The sequence below is a fragment of the Papilio xuthus genome, unplaced genomic scaffold (assembly GCF_000836235.2).
Source record: "Papilio xuthus unplaced genomic scaffold, Pxut_1.1 DF827679.1, whole genome shotgun sequence".
In the NCBI taxonomy this organism is placed as follows: Eukaryota; Metazoa; Arthropoda; class Insecta; order Lepidoptera; family Papilionidae; genus Papilio; species Papilio xuthus.
In genome coordinates, this window is record NW_013530970.1 from 3,774,652 (window position 1) to 3,791,534 (window position 16,883).

The 16,883-nt window shown below is 32.4% G+C and overlaps 1 protein-coding gene across 3 annotated transcripts in view; it reads left to right on the plus strand.

Moving 5' to 3' along the window:
- The window catches only part of LOC106117884 (trichohyalin), a 54,396-nt gene that overhangs the window by 4,971 nt on the left and 32,542 nt on the right, over positions 1 to 16,883 (plus strand). For 2 of the 3 annotated variants that reach the window (XM_013312388.1, XM_013312390.1), the window contains exon 2: positions 3,981 to 4,012. The exons of the other annotated variant lie outside the window; for it this stretch is intronic. The gene's annotated coding sequence lies outside the window, so the exon portion shown is untranslated. The remainder of the gene's footprint in view (positions 1 to 3,980; positions 4,013 to 16,883) is intronic. 3 annotated transcript variants of the gene reach the window in all.

Sequence of the window (16,883 nt, forward strand, 5' to 3'; positions counted from 1 at the left end):
TTATTATAACTATCGTTCGTACTATTCGTATCGTTGTAAAGTTTTGAAACTACAATTTTTTTTTAGTTAGTAGTTAGTAGGTTGAATTCGTTATTATTTAGGTATCAAACATTCTTAATACGAAGAGGGGCCTTTAAATTAATAATTCAAGGCAACAAGTTTTGGAATTCAACATTTTTAAACAATTTACGTATTATATAATCGTCCAAAATATTGTAATTTGCACACGTCAACGGATATTTGGTGTATTAGGCATATTGATTGCTTTAATGGTTTTGACGTCCGGTCATAAAAAAAACTCGTTGTTTTTATAAAAGATTCCGTCACAAGATGACAACATAATGTTACTGAAAGGAAGTATAAAGCTTTGATAAACGTTTTTGATTTTTTTTTATAACATTAGGGGGCAACCGAGCACCGGAAACACCGAGGTGTTCAACGACGCCATTTGTGATTAGTTTCTTAGCGATCTGTCGTCCGCGACTCCGTCTGGAAATTAAGAGAAAAACTGAATTAGTAGCCTATGTGATCTTAAAGATTATGTTCTACATTTTTGCCAAATTTTAGGGAGATCCATGCAGCCATTCCCGAGATATCTTCTATCAAACGTTTATCCATCCATTTTTTTTATATCATAAGGTGGCAAACGAGCGAGCGGCACCTGAAATCGCTGAAATAGCGAAGTGACCGCTACCCATAGACACACGCAATTGCATATGCGTTGCCCACCTTTAATCGACGGAGGAGAGGATGCACAGAAAGAAAATATCTTCCCTTTCCATGCATTCTCTCATCCGGAAAGTCCACTTCCACTTCCCATCCTTTCCTTATAAGAAAAAGGGTGGGAAGGGAAAGAGGACCAAATTAGGCATCCGTGACACACACTCATTAGACGAAACGCGGAATTGCTTCCACTTGACGCCTGTCTTCTGTATGGTCGTGGTATTTCACCAGGCGAGCCGGGACAATTCGTGCGAAGATGTTAAAGCGGGCTTTACCACTGTTAAAATCCCATGAATCCAAACATTAACATTTATAATATTAGTAACATTGCCTTTTTGCATTAATTATTTAATTGATTTACACAAGATTATCTAGCTATGTGGGATATTAAGAGTACAACAATATAAAAAAGAAATTAATTTTACCTACATTTCAATATAATGTACATACTCAATTTATGTTAAGTACATAACTTTCGAAGTATTTAAATACTCGTAATTCATTTGTCGATATTGTTACGTAAGTACAAAGGCCTTATTGAATACCTGTCCGATGATTTCTTCTGTTACGACACACTACAATGCACTCTAATGACTTTCCGATGTTTATCTGACAAATTCACGGACATTGCCATTTAAAATGACACGTAACATGTTGTATAATATTGATTTAGTACAAAAAGCTCTAATAATTTCTTGTTTTAACCTATGAAAACTAGCTATAACAAAAGAACTTTAAAAGTTCCTTTATGGTATTTTTATTGCCAATTAGTAGTCGCAACTTCATCCGCATCGAGTTTAAAAAAAAACTTAATTAGTTATGCCTATGTATTCTTTTAGACTATGTCCAACATCCATGCCAAATTTCAGCGAGATCCATTCAGCATTTCTGAAGATATCATATAACAAACCTCCAACCATCCATCAACGATGGGCAGCGGTCGCATCGCCATTTGGGTGAATTCAGATGGCCGCTTGCTCACTTGCCACCCTACAATGTAAATAAATTCCAGCTTGATACCTTCTCGCGTTCCTGGGGAAAAGGGTCTTGACAGACAGACAGAAAGACAGACAGACGGACAACAAAGTGATCTTATGAAGAGTTTCCTTTTTTCTTTTAGGAACCCTAAAAATGAATCGGTACCTTAAATTTATTATTGTGAATCTCCTTGCGTTCTTTGTCTTGTAAGGTCGAGCCGTTGTCTTCGTCGTCTCGGTCCACATAACTGCAGAATAAGAGCAATTTGCCGTCTATTTAGATGTAGGTCTGTTCCGATCGCTGTCTAAGTAGTTCGCAGCACTGGAGAAATTATAATAACAATAAAATACACAAAGCCGTTTGCTAACTTTCGAAGCTTCATTTAACTATCTTACCTAGTTTTAGACATTATTAGTTAGAATCCTTTGGCGCGAGTTACGCGCTTTCGTTACAAAGTCAAGTGTCAAAATGATTAGTGGGACATAAACGTCGACATTTTAGCAAGGCAAGTGTTGCGCCAGTACACCGACACTGTCGGATTTTCATTCTAACACTAATAAGATTCTAATATTATAAGTAGGAATGTTTGGATGCATGTTTTTTAGAAGGTATCTCCGGAACGGCTTAAAGGATATTGATGAAATTTAACATAGATGTAGAACATAGCCTGGAAGAACACATAGGCACAATTAGTACTTTTAGTACACAATTACTACTTTTAATTCTGTGCGGCCACATTTAGTTCCATTACATAGACCAGTTATGAACTTATGCTCACAGAAATATGCTTTTATTACTGAAAATATACATATTTTGTGAATATAACTTTTACATAAGTATAATTTAAAGTATATAATCCTTTAACATAACGAAGAAAGTTGATATTTATTTAGTACAGTACCAACATCGGACTCTCACAGCCGGAGACAGGTTAAATATGCAAGAATGTTAACACGTTGCGACAGCGGAGCGAGCACGAATCGCTAGCTATCGCTTTTAATCGCTTTTGATAGCTAAAAGTGGGCTTCCACTGTGATTTTACGCACGGAAAATCGCAGACGCTTTTACGTTTCAAATTAATCGAGTAGTTCCGTATCTGTAACCATAGACAAACTGCATATTATTCTAAAATTCAGAAATCCCATAATATTTCTAGTATAAGGTTATTTGACAAAACTAACGGATTTTCAAATAAGGACTTGACAACTTTTTTTCAAAATAAAATGAAAACCATTTGAGATATTTTGTGGAAAACCTATTATAACTACATACATTAGCAAATTATTTATATATTTAATTCGGTTTATCTGTAAAATAATCTAAAATTCAAATTTCGAATTTAAAATTCCTTTGTTTACTTAATTCATATCTTGCACGCTACAGACGACTGTTTCCACTACGCGTCATGCGAATCGGACGGATCGGAGTGGAAACACGCTTTAAACATGCGAGCGATACCGCGCGTAAAACGCGTTCTTCTGCTTTCACCTGTTCGAGATGGGTTTGACAACGGGTATTCGTTTTACATCGTTTTGTACACGGCGAAAGCCTCACCGCTATTCCCTAATTATTTTTTTGACTAGTGGCCGTTGGCAATGATAATTTGGATAATTTATGATGAACGATTTTTCTGATGTCGAATTTTGTAAAGATGTTAATTATGTAGGCATTTATTATTTAATATTTATATGCTACAGGTGAATGTTAACAGGTTTTTAATACTACAGTTACTACAGAGAACGCTTGTATTATTTTTTTATTAATATATAACAAACTGAAATTTGAATAAAGAAATTTACTAGTAAATCCCAGTTAAATAACTGAAGCTCAAATTTTGTCAAATTTAAAGGAAATTGTCTTTCTTTATACCATATTATCTGTCTTATATCACATTAGCTGTTGCCTGCGACTCCGTTCGCGCGGTATTAAAAAAAACTGAATTAATAGCCTGTGTTATGTCAAATTTCATCTAGATTCGTTTAGCCGTTTTGCAGAAACTTTCTAACATACATCCATCCATCCAAACATTCGCATTTATAATATTAGTAAGATTTATAATTTACACATAGCAACACCAAAACCATATCTGTCCAAAATCCTTTTAAATAATATTTGACTTCAAAAAACCGTCTTTATTACGAATGTCAATGATTACAAAAGGTTAAATTCCTAATTTAAATTCCTCAATAAATTATTTATATAACCAGATTTATAACGATTCTTTCAAATAACCTTGAAGGCTGACATTTTATTCTAATGAAATGTAATATTTTTTCCAGATTTCCTGATCCACTAATCAACATATAATTTGGTAAGAATATTTATATTTTTAGCAATATTATTGCAAATATATGGACTGGAAACCTACTTTATATTGTGAGGTGCATATTCGCAAAAGGTTACGATAGTTCATATTAATGGTATGAAATGTCGATACAAAATCGATTCGGCCGATGTCTTAATTCGATATTGTAATCGATTCTCGATATCGAAATGGTAATTTTTATTTATAAGACGTTTCTAATAATTATTCTACTTTTAAATTAGACATATGGCAATTGCCAATTCATTTTTTTTATTTTATACTAAAGGAGTAATGGTTGATTTCTGAGACGAAAATTCCTGTTTATAAATAAAGTGTATAATAAAGTTTATAAATCCCTCTTCTCTTATCTATATTTGACAAAACAGGATTTTAGTTTCATAAACCAATGGTATTTTATTTAAAAAATGTTTTAATACTGGCAACTCACACTTAAAGCGATCACTAAGCTTAAGAACTGTTACGTAAACCATAAAAATAAATATAAACATCCCATAACTAAATAACCAAATGTCAACTATCATTACTGTTATGTCATAATTTAACGCATTAAAATGTTTGAATAGTTGCTTTGAAAACGTGTGAATTGCAAACACAAGGGAAAGTCGACTTCAGCGGACCACAGATTGTACGCACGAAATAATTCCGCGATGCAAGCCAAGCGTAGACCGTATGTACATCTTACGGCGTGTTTACACTATCGTAATACATGTCTAACTAAAATTTAGTCATCTCCTTCATTCTTAATCCGCGCGGTCGGAGTCGCGGGCCACGGCTAGACATATAAATGTCTTAACTGATGATGACCACAACACTTCGAGAGATGGTATAGTACTTATTGTCTATAAAAATTAGCTGCAAATATTACCTGGTCTCATCTTTTTACGCACATTTTAACACCTTTGATAACAAAATTTATACAGCATTACGAAGTGACATAAAAAGTGACTTTACTGACCTTAAACACGTAATTTCTGGCTGTAAATTCATGCATTAATCCTTACTTTAATGATAAACAGTGTAGCCATTTTTATCTACTTTATCCCGTTATCAAAAGACAAAGAAGTGTTATTTTGGTTTACAGTCTTTTTATAGGTTGTAATAATTTAAGAAGTTTTTAATTTTATTCAACCTTCATGCTCGGAAATATGAAATCTCTTTTAAAGATATGTGTATTTTTATAAATATCACGACTTTTAAATTAAAAATATAATTACCAATTTTGTGTAACCTTTGAAAAAGAATTAAGGTCGGTATATCTCAGTCATTATTCAGTGTACTTTTTATGCTGAATTTAAACGTTTGTGGTAAATTTTAACCCTTTTAGATAACCTCAAAAACAACTTCGCGTTTAAAATGAAAGTACTTTCGAAAGATAAAGTGATAAGTTACAGATGTAATTAGTAAAATAAAATGTCACAACCACATTTCTGTTGGGTTTTTAATTTACTAAAGTTAAGATATCAAGGCAAAAGACGTGATTTAAATGTCTTGCTTTAAATAAAAAAAGAAAAAAGTTAATTTGTAACCTTTAGGCGACAACGTCCAATAACGTATGTGAAATAAAAAAAATCCTGTCAAATCTTTCTTCTTACTAATAATATAAATTCACATTTAAAAGGAGGGATGGGTGTTTGTTTGAAGGTACCTCCAGAACCGCTGCATGGATCTTGCTGAAATTTGACAATGATGTAGAACAATGCCTGGAAGAGCTACCAATTATTATTTTTTCTATAATTCCACGTGGAGTTGCAGGCGATAGCTAGTTTTACCGTAAAAGGAGTACGCTTGGAATATTAAAACAATTAAGTAACCTCCAGCGTTGCAATTGTCCATGGGCGTCGATAAGCACTTCCGGTGTTACCACTCGTTTGCGCCCTTATCTTATAAAAAAGCTAGTACTAAACTAAACCATAAAAGCCAAGGAAATTGTTAAAGAAAATAATAAATAAAATAGTTTTAAAAAAAAAGTTTTAGATTACAGTTACTTTAGTTTTCAAAAGATATCAGATCAGGAAATATTTTTAACGTTACATTAACTGTCGAATAAAACTTTAACCCTTGGTTTCTGAGACCAATACCTTTAAAACATAAGGATCCTTGTCATTATCTTTAATAATAGAGAGGTTACAATGTTTCACGCTTGGATTTTGGTATCAGAAACCCACGATAAGTATAGCATAATTTCTAACTTAATATAGTTAACGTATATTAAAAGATTAATACAAAGAATGCTCAAGTCATCGATACAATTATGTTAATACAAGAAAGTCAACGAACAAACGTTCAGTAACTCTCACAGCTCCGATGCCAACGTTCAATTTCTAAGTATACTGTTCTTTGAATGCCAATCAATAGTTTTTCACATTTCTTAGCGTTCTGAGAAACTGGGACAATTGTGAGGAAGCAATAAATTGTATTAGTTGGTTATTGGATGAACGGAAGGAAGGAAGTGTTTTGTTTGCTACATATTGTTTTGTTTTTCAACTTGTTAAGCAACATTCGTAGGAAAATGTCTCATCTTACTCTGTCTGAGAACGATATGTTTTTTGTTTTGATGTTTTGACAATGTAAACACAGTTAAAGTGCAGTATAAAATGTTGCATTCCTGATGCCCAGATAAAACCTACTCGTGTTGTTACTAGAACAGTAAGGATATTTGATTTGAACTAATTAAGATTTTATAATTTAAATTAAAATATTCAAAAAAAATATTTATTAAAGCGTAGTTATATTTAATTAATAAACAAGATTCTAAGTTCACGGGGAGTATCCTGTAGGTTTTGTTTCTCTTACAAATGTCGAAATTTCGTGTAAATTTGCAACATAAACGGTTGTATCTTTCGATTGGGCTGGCTTAGAAGTTTCATTTTTTCACAGCACCTAGCGACCGCAGACCTGAACATTTGATATAAATTCCAGCTTGATACCTTCACGCGTTTTTGAAAAAAAGGGTCTTGACAGACAGACGGACGGACAACAAAGTGATCGTATAAGGGTTCTGTTTTTTTCATATGAGGTACGGAAGCCTAAAAATTTATTAATTTTACTTGATATTTATTTTATGAAAGTCTTAAGTAATACGCTGCTCCGAATTTCCACGTTGTAATTAGTGGGCTGTACAGAAACACTAAATCATTTAATACCGGCTAACAAATTCTTCACGTTACGTAGTTGTTTTGTAATATATGAGGTTATTAACTGGTTAGTAATTAAATTTCTTTTGAAGCTATGCAATATAAATAAAAAATCGTATTTAATTTCTTGGAATGTCATCACTAATATTTTTATTACTTTTGGCTAGCTCTTAAATTTAGCGAGAAAGTATTCGTAACGTAATCGATTAAATTTTTATAAGATTCGTTATTTTTTCGCTCGATACGGGTCCAGTAGTATAGTACAAAATCTGTCGATGACGATAAATTAAAAAAAATCTAAATCGGAGCACCAGCGGCGAATTTACGCGCTAATACACATAATAAAAAAATACAAACGAATTAATATCCTTCGTCTTTTTGAAGTCGGCTAAAACGTAAAAACAACAAGCTCTTATTTAAAGTATGTTAACTGTTCCTAAAGCATTAGTACATTTTCTATAAGATCCTATATACAGGTTCTTCTGTCCATCATTTGCTTCACTTTTACTATTAATATTCACGCGACGCGGTGAAAACAATCGCTCTGTCATTCTGTCCGTATACGTATAATGTATAAACGTATACTTTCACCGTGTTTCGTTCAAAATATTTTAATACACGACCTTACCTCGGATCCTGTTATCTTTATGCGCTTAGATTGTCACTATATTGGTTTTACGATGAGTTTAAACATAGCCGGTAAATTATTTAATATCTTTAAAACTCTAGGTAAAAAAGAACATAATTTACAGTCAATTTGAATTAAAAAAAAATAGGAATGTTATAAAACGAAAAAGTTAATAACGAACGTTGACTTGCTTTTAAAGACAGCAAGCTGTCGCCCGTTACTCCATCCGAGCAGAATAAAAAAGTCAATTAGTAGCCTATGTGTTCTTACAGACTATAATCTACATCTATGCCAGATTTCAGGTTGATACGTTCAGCAATTCTAGAGATACATTCTAATAAACATCCATTTAAACTTTCCCATTTATAATATTAGTAAAAATTACCTGAGCGTCTTAAAAATATGTATATTTCTACCAGCCGCATACTCTTATCACAAACGTTTCAAAATGATATCACAAATTACACTAGTTATGATGAAAGTAATAAAAAGTATGAGATGAAACAAGATTACTCATTAAGCAGTATCATTAAACGTTAAAACTAGGGCATGATCACACCGTTACGGTTGTAGCTAAAGGGGCCACTTGGGAGACACGACATTGGATAAACTTTATTATAAAGATACGTGTACACTGGCCCTCGCCGGACGCACCACACGTACGGCCCGCAACGGATTCTTGCTTTGTATGATTTTACATAGCGCAGCGTCCATCTTCCGCGCCGCGCGCATCGCTTCAAGACATGTTTCTCTTCCCTTCGTCCGTTTAATCCGGCCGGTATGTCCGGCGTGGACCAATGTACGCATACCTTAATAATAATGTAGAAATTACTGCTTATGTTGAGCCCTAAAAGTATCAAGATGTATTAATTACTATGATGAGTTTTTTATATTATACAATCGGTTCCTTTAAACAATATTTATTTAGTAGATAATATGTGCTGGCAAATACTGTTACATGAGTTTTGATTGCGTAGTAATTTTTTTTATAATATGAAATGCAAGTTGTTGTAATATAGTTTTGTAAATAATTGCTACCAAAGTTTCATATATCAACCTTACAACATGATAGTAACTGTTGCGCATGTTTGATACTTGCTTAAGATTGTGGTTTTAAAGTTAAAACACCTTTCTATATTATTATAGGGTTAATGACTACTTACCGTGGGTTTCTGAGACCGAGATCTAAGTTTCAAATATACTATTATCTCTATTTTTTTCAAAGATAATGACAGAGGTGACACTATGGTTTATGCAGAGTGGAAACACTGTTACAGTTTCATTTTTGTTTATGGTATTACCAATATTCTCTGTCATTCTAACCTCGTTACTTAAAAGTATTAAGACTAAAGAGTTATGAAAGTCATAGATATGACACAACTGAATGAATGGATTATATTCGAAACCATTTTAGTTACTATTGTAAAAAATAATTAAAACTTAAAATAAAAGCATCATTATATTGGTTTATGACGTAGAAAATGACTCAGTTATTTTTCAAATTGACTGTATCTCGCGCTGGACATTCCACGATAGCATGTAACCTTTAAACGAGTTTGGTTAAGATCATAACATTTTTGGACAGTCGTAAACGAAAGTGTTTTGTTACAAATATTTTTGCTATAAAATTTGTGTGCCCCAATATTGTATTTTTATGCATTTAGTGCTTGAGTAATATAGAAGAACGGTTATTACACATTTTTAATTACATGTATAATATTCTGATCTCTTATCATTCTTCTCTGACATCCGGATTCTATTAAATATTTTTATATTGTTTGACCTTATGAACACCTGACGGTAATTAGCGGAATTTTCTAAGGAATGCATGGAAAAGGTAAGTATTTTTTTAGTTTGGCTTCCTTCTTGTTAATATTATAAATATGAATGTTTGGATGTATGGATGCATGGATGTTTGTTAGAATATATCTCCAGAACAGCTGCATGAATCTCGCAGAAATTTAACATATAACATAGTCTGGAAAAACACTTATGTTACTATTATTATTAATATATATTTTTAATCAGTTAGCATTTTTATAATTTGAAACACTTTTTGTTTTGACTGTACTATAAAGGATCATTTTTTCATAACAAGTAGGTGTGTCAGGCACGTTAATGGTGCAGCTTCAATTCCCGATCGCGTGCTTCGTGTTTTCGCTTTTTTTGTATCGTGTCCGATGTTCCCTATGTAGTTTTTTATAGTTTTTTTTTATAAAGATCAAAACATTATGAAGACGGAAGGTGATGGAATGTTACTTTAAACGACTATCTTGTATTGAGAAGTTTTTAAATAATCTAGATATATTTAATTTGCTTTTATACTATTAGAAAGAGAAAATGTAAAATAATAATATGATGTTTGACAATTGTCATTATATTAAAAAATTAGAAATCTATTGACACCTATTGTGTACTCATAGAGTACGTATTTTTTTAAACGAGTTTTTTAATAACCATTTCAATATTTTTATGTGGTTTTAAAATCTAATAAATATTATGATTTAAATCAAATGTTGCTGACCTATAAGGAATTAAAAATCGACATTCGATTTGCGTGGTACTGCTCGAATATCGATACAGATTTGTCGATTAAGATAAATCGATACTTCCGGTAAATCGATTTAAGTTACGTAAAGTGAAATGTTTATAACACGCATATTCGTTGACTATACATAGTAAAGTAAGTTTGTTTCAATTTTAAACATGATTGGGAGTTGTTCTTTTTTTAAATAATTCTAATAATATTTATCTATATTATGTTTTGTAATATACTCGTAAGCACGTTCAAATATCAATACATAACAGAATTACACAATTAATAAATTATCTACAATGTCTGATGTTTTTTTTTAAAATTTATATTTAAGGGATTTCAAACAACTATTTTGTGAAATTCCCAATGCAAACCATTAATCTATATCTAGGTCTAACACGTCTATCTAGGTCTCATATTCAGGTCTTTAGTATAACCTAACAAAAGTACTTATTATTTTAAATTATATGTAATCTTGTCAAGGGCCGATTGAAAACGTTGCCTTTGGCTAGTTACTACGTCTCGTGAAGGCTCGACCTCTACACCTTTCCACCTCTATACCTCGCAGCCTCTCCACCTTTACCTCCTTTAACTCTCGCGTGAAAGCCTCCGCAAGGCCTTACTGATTCAGCTATATTCACAACACGTATTGCCATGACATTTGAATGCAAATATGCCGATGTGCAAATTGATTTCACATATTTTTTTCTTAAATTTATTTTATTACAATATCAAAATTGTATGACGTTAAAGAGTTAAAAATAATCACAATCTATAATATATTATTACGGTTTTTAAAAGGTTTATATTTTTAATCCTAAATTAATCGATAGTTAATTGTTTTTCAATATAATAGGGTTAACGACATTATGGCCTCGTCGTACAACGATGATATTTTGGGAATCTGAAGAAATAAAGGTTTAGTATAATACAGTCGTTTTCTCGACTGTCTCATTTATCGTTGATTTCTGAAATCAATATTCCTATCAAACATATTGTTAACTCTATGAGTTATGTTTTATAAAGGGATTTTGCTCTAAGAGAATATTAGAGAACTACAAAATTTTAAAAATATAACAAGTTCTAAGTTTAATATAACGAGTTCCTTGTTCAAGGTTTTCAATAAAACGTCTAGTAACATTTGATTCACACGACGTTACTATTTGTGACCTTTGCCGTTCCAAAGAATGTATCCGTCAATGCCGTACCGCGTGGAAACAAACGAACTAGCTCGCTGTAAATTATAACAATTGAAATTAATAAAGTCTGAATAAAAAGCCTTTATGCCTTTTAAGTTAATTCAATCCAATATAAAAACACAACTTTGCAAATAAACAAACGACTATCGTGATGTTTTTGTAGTATTATTTTGTCTTATTAATATTATAAATGCAAAAATGTAGATGGATGGATGAATATTTGTCAGTAGGTATCTCCAGAACGGCTGGATCTCGATGAAATTAGAAACAGTGCGCGTGGAACTAAAAAAAAAACTTAATTAGCAGCCGATGTCTTCTTCCAGACTATGCTCTACATCAATGCCAAATTCCAGAAAGATCCGCCCAGCCGTTCCGGAGATACCTTCAAACAAACATCCATCCATCCATCCAACATTCGCATTTATAATATTAGTAAGATAGGTAAAGCCATGTGCATTAATATCAATAGATAATTTTAATACTTGCACATGTAAAAGAAATTTTACGAAAGTTGGAAAAAATATAATTTCCTTCAGCAAAAGAAGTTCCATTTCATTTGTCATCGAATGTTGTTCGCATAATGAACATCGCAGTTTCCTAGTATTAGCGATGCAGGGAAATGCACATGTCAAGGCAACTTTCTATCCGCGTTTCATACGCAATATTGAAAACATGTGCATACTGTGTTCGTTAATGACTACGCTAAAAGATATCCAATGCTCTATAGTATATTTCTCATAAATCTTATTTTCTAACAGTCCCTTCCATGTCTTCTTACTAATATTGTAAATGCAAATGTTTGAATGTTTATTACAAGGTGTCTCCAGAACAGCTGCATTGATCCCGCTAAAATTTGGCATAGATTATAGTTTAAAAGAACAAATAGGCTACTATTTTTTTAATTCTGCGTAGATGAATTCGCGGGCAGCAGCTTGTTAAGAATAAAATAAATGCCGAAATTGTCTATATAAAATATATTACTATTTCAGTTTTTCTAACTACAATGAAAGGGATGAAAACATATTTTGTATAGTTGTGCAAATTAAACAAAACTGTTTATATTATATTTTGTATATAATATATATGTAATAAATTAATATTCAAAGTACCCAATATGAACTAAATCAACAGCTTACCTAAGCCCCCACTGAGGGGTTCGGAGTCTACCCTAAGTTATGGTATTATGGTTATGGGAGTTTAGGCCATAGTGACTACGCTGCCCTGTGCTGGTTGACTTCATATATATCTTTGAATTTCTTCGCAGAAACGTGCAGGTTGCATCACGATGTTTAATAGGAACTAGGTAACTAAAAATCAAGGCTTTTATGATAACAATTATCACATTAAAAAATAATAAGTGAAAACGTTAATTTGTACTAAATTAAATCTTTATATACGTTTCGACTAATTATGTATAATTTGCGCAAAATAAGCGCTAATTTCACTAATCATTGTTCAATCAAGTAACTATTTTAATTATCAAGTAATAACCAAATTCTACTAATTTTAATTCGACTTTAGAACGTATTTTAATCAAGTTTACTTTTAACATTTCAATAAACACTAAAAACATAAATATTTTGTTTAAATGTCGACAAAATACGGACGAAGTCGAATCAGAAAATATGCAAATAAACAAAACAGAAAAATTGTATTAACACAATAATACAATTATCAATAAACATATGACAGTCTTCAAAAATAAAACCAATAAAATGGCGAAAAACTTTCCATTATTTGACCTGAGACGAGGAATTCACATTGTAAAGATCAAAGATCACTGGGATACGAAGAACTGGTCATAAACACTTGATACGATACTGTTCTACCACTTTCACGGTTGCATTTCATTTTTTACAACTTAAATATACATTTTTATGACAGATATTTTAGTTTTGTGCATACCAAAAGTTAATCTTTTTATATAACCTAGTACACTAATAAAATACATTTATATACGTACATTTATTCGACGGTCTTACGGTAAAGAAAACTATCATGAAGCAACCTGCACATATCTGTAAAGAAATTAAAACTATTCAAAAATTCAAAAATATGTGTAGTTAACCCACAATGGGTTATCGTGTTTGACTAGAGTCTAGTCACTCTTTAGGGTAGGCTCCGAGCCTCTCAGTGGGACTGTCTTGGCCTCCAACTCGCCATAGTCGCTTGTTCTGTTCCGTCTTCTGTTAGTTCATCCCTTGTATCTCTACGGCGTCTCGTCAGCGGTTGGTCGGCGGCCAATCGGCGTTCCAACATACGCTGCTTTGGCTTTTCGATGTTCCTTATCCTCATAAGATGGCCTAGCCATCGGAGTCTGCGTCATTTGGCTTCTCCGATGATATTCAGCTCATTAGCGTCTCGATTTCGTAGTGTGCTGAAGATATAAAATAAGTGGAACGTGAGATGTGTGATATTAAAATATATCACGACTAAGTTGACCTTCGTTCGGTATGCGGACATTTGACTACATTCAAATCACATCTCAATTTATGACTTGTAACAGCTTATCAATATCACACGAAAAACATGAATATATTTAACCTACAAAATAAATTCAATTTTATAATTTATAGTTTTTTTGTCCTAATAAATTATATCTTTCGACAAGTTATGGTCAATATTATAATGGTATTTTGAGGCCGAATACACATATTATAAGTTCGTGAATACAAATTCAAAAAACATCCGTTACTTATAACATTTTTATTATTCATACTTAATAGTTTAGGCAGACTTTTGAAATACCATTTGGCACAATCCTCACACATTTTATTTTCTTTTATCATACATCTTATCTTGTTTTGTATATTGATTATTTGCTATGATATGTAGTGCTTAGTTCATTGATTTTAAAACGTTTAGATGAAACAGGCATCAATATAATTTACTTTGGCTTTTCAAAGTTCGGTTGATATTAAATCTTACTAGTATTATAAATATGTAATATTAGGGAGTGGACGGGGATTAGGTCAGCAGAGGAACTGTTTCGCCTTGCGCTTGACAGAACCAAATATTCCAAGTTGGCGGCCAACCTTCAAGACTGAAGAGGCACTAGAAGAAGAATATTATAAATGTGAATGTTTATATGGATGTATGTTTAAAGGTATCTCCAGAACGGCTAAACGGATCTCGCTGAAATTTGGCATAGATGTAGAACATAGTCTGGAAGTACACATAGGTTACTTACTAACTTATTTTTTAATTCCGCGAGGACGGAGTCGCGTGTGACAACTACTTCAATGTATAAAATCAACTAAGGCATTCCATCTCTCTTACCAAAAGGTTAGAAAAATATTGAAATAAATTAAATACGCAGTAACCTTTATGTGAATTAGATGTTATAGTTTCAATCAAGGGTAAGTTTGTGTTTGATTACATTATTAATTGAATTTCTTTGATTCATTCGACCCCGTGTATACTAGATGGAAAGTCCGAGCTAGCGAATGCACCATTGTTAGGTCGCCTTCCACTCAAGGTGAGTCGGTTGACTGACCGGTTGCATTCCGCTTAAGTCATCGACTATTTTCATTTAATATGCGAATTAACATCGATTAAATGTCAACATGAAGATCTGGTGACTCAACAGAGGTTAAGGTGTAGCTAGGGATAAATGCCACGTAAATATTATTTAAATTTGCTATCGCTAGCGACTCCATCCGTGTGGATAAAAAAAAAGTAGTCTATGTTGTCCCAGGTTTTGTTCTACATTTATGCCAAATTTCAGCGACATCCATGCAGTCATTCTGGACCTTGTTATAAACATCCATCCATTCAAACAATCGCATATATAATATCGTATTAGGCTAGAAAAATAAAGTAATAGATTAATTTTCCTTAACAATTTTTTTTATTAATTGGGTGATTGACAGAGATTATTCGCGTTCTAACTATATTGAGTGTGAATATCAGAGCTTGAGCGTCATGAAGAAATGTTTTGCAACTACCGTCAGTCGGCTACAACGTAGGCTTACGAAAACTTACTGTGGTTTGTGGCCAGTGGTTGGTCAAGTTATGGTTACATTACATGTATAGTAGTCAGTTAATAATAAAAATATTTGTATTACAAGCTTTACTAAAAGATGCAAAGACAACCAATGCAAACAAAACATGTTTTTGTATAAGTTTTCGGCTGTGAACTTACAGTAAACAAGCTGTCTTACTAATATTATTAATGCGAATGTTTAGATGGATGGATGTTTGTGTGAAGGTATCTTCAGAACGGCTCAGCGAATATCAATGAACATATCATGAAAGAAAACATAGGCTACTAAATTAGTTTTTTTTTTAATTCTGCGCGGACGGTGTCGCGGGCGATCGCTAGTTAACTATCAAGATATTTAAACATTCTAATACAAATATGAAAAGGAACAAAACGTTGATTTGACATGATAACTTTTTGCAGTCACGCATAGGAATATGTTAAATATATTCAAGGTTCAATTTACTGTATTTCCGTGTACATAATTAATATTTATTTTACACTAAAACAATACAAATGAACCATGCAATAAATCTGTTAAAATTGTCTCGCACTTAAATGATATAAAATGCGATTTATTTAAAAATCCGCAGTCGCAATGGTTTCGAGATAAGAAAAAAAGTTTGGTCTACTATAATATATTTCTACTCTCGCAAACACGTCCGCATGCAATTAAAAAGACTTAAATAGTAACCTATGTGTTATTCCAGTCTATATTCTACAGCTACGTCAAATTTCAACGAGATCCATGCAGCTGTTCTGGAAATACCTTCTTACAAACATCCGTCCAAATATTCGCATTTATAATATTAGTAACATATTGTTCTCATGTACATAAGTTTATCAAAATATATGTCGTTTATAGCAACGAAGTAAAACGCAATCTGCTTCTATCTAAACACGGCGAGAGAGAGCTGACCGGGAGATATATTGCTCATGTTAATTTACTTTCATCTGCCTCAAGAATTCTATTACGTATTACTTAACATGGGAAACTGATTCAATGGATAATAATGACGTCACTAAAATATTTACGAAGTTTTACCGTCACACTCAGATACGAATTTGTCTCTAAATTAAACCTCTAAATAAAAACGAACTTCTCTATTAATCCAAACTGAATTTCAAGAGATTTGCCAGTAAATATTTACTAATATTATATTATAAATGAGTTTAGATGGATGGATGGATGTTTGTTTGAAGGTATCTTCAGAACGGCTGCATGTATCTTGCTGAAACAAATTTCACATTGACATAGCTTTAGAATAAAGACTGGAAGAACACATATAGGTTAATTATTAAGGTTTTTATTTCCGTGCGGACGTAGGTACGAAATTGAGAACATAGTAAACCAAACTTTTGCTTATATCGAAGGGA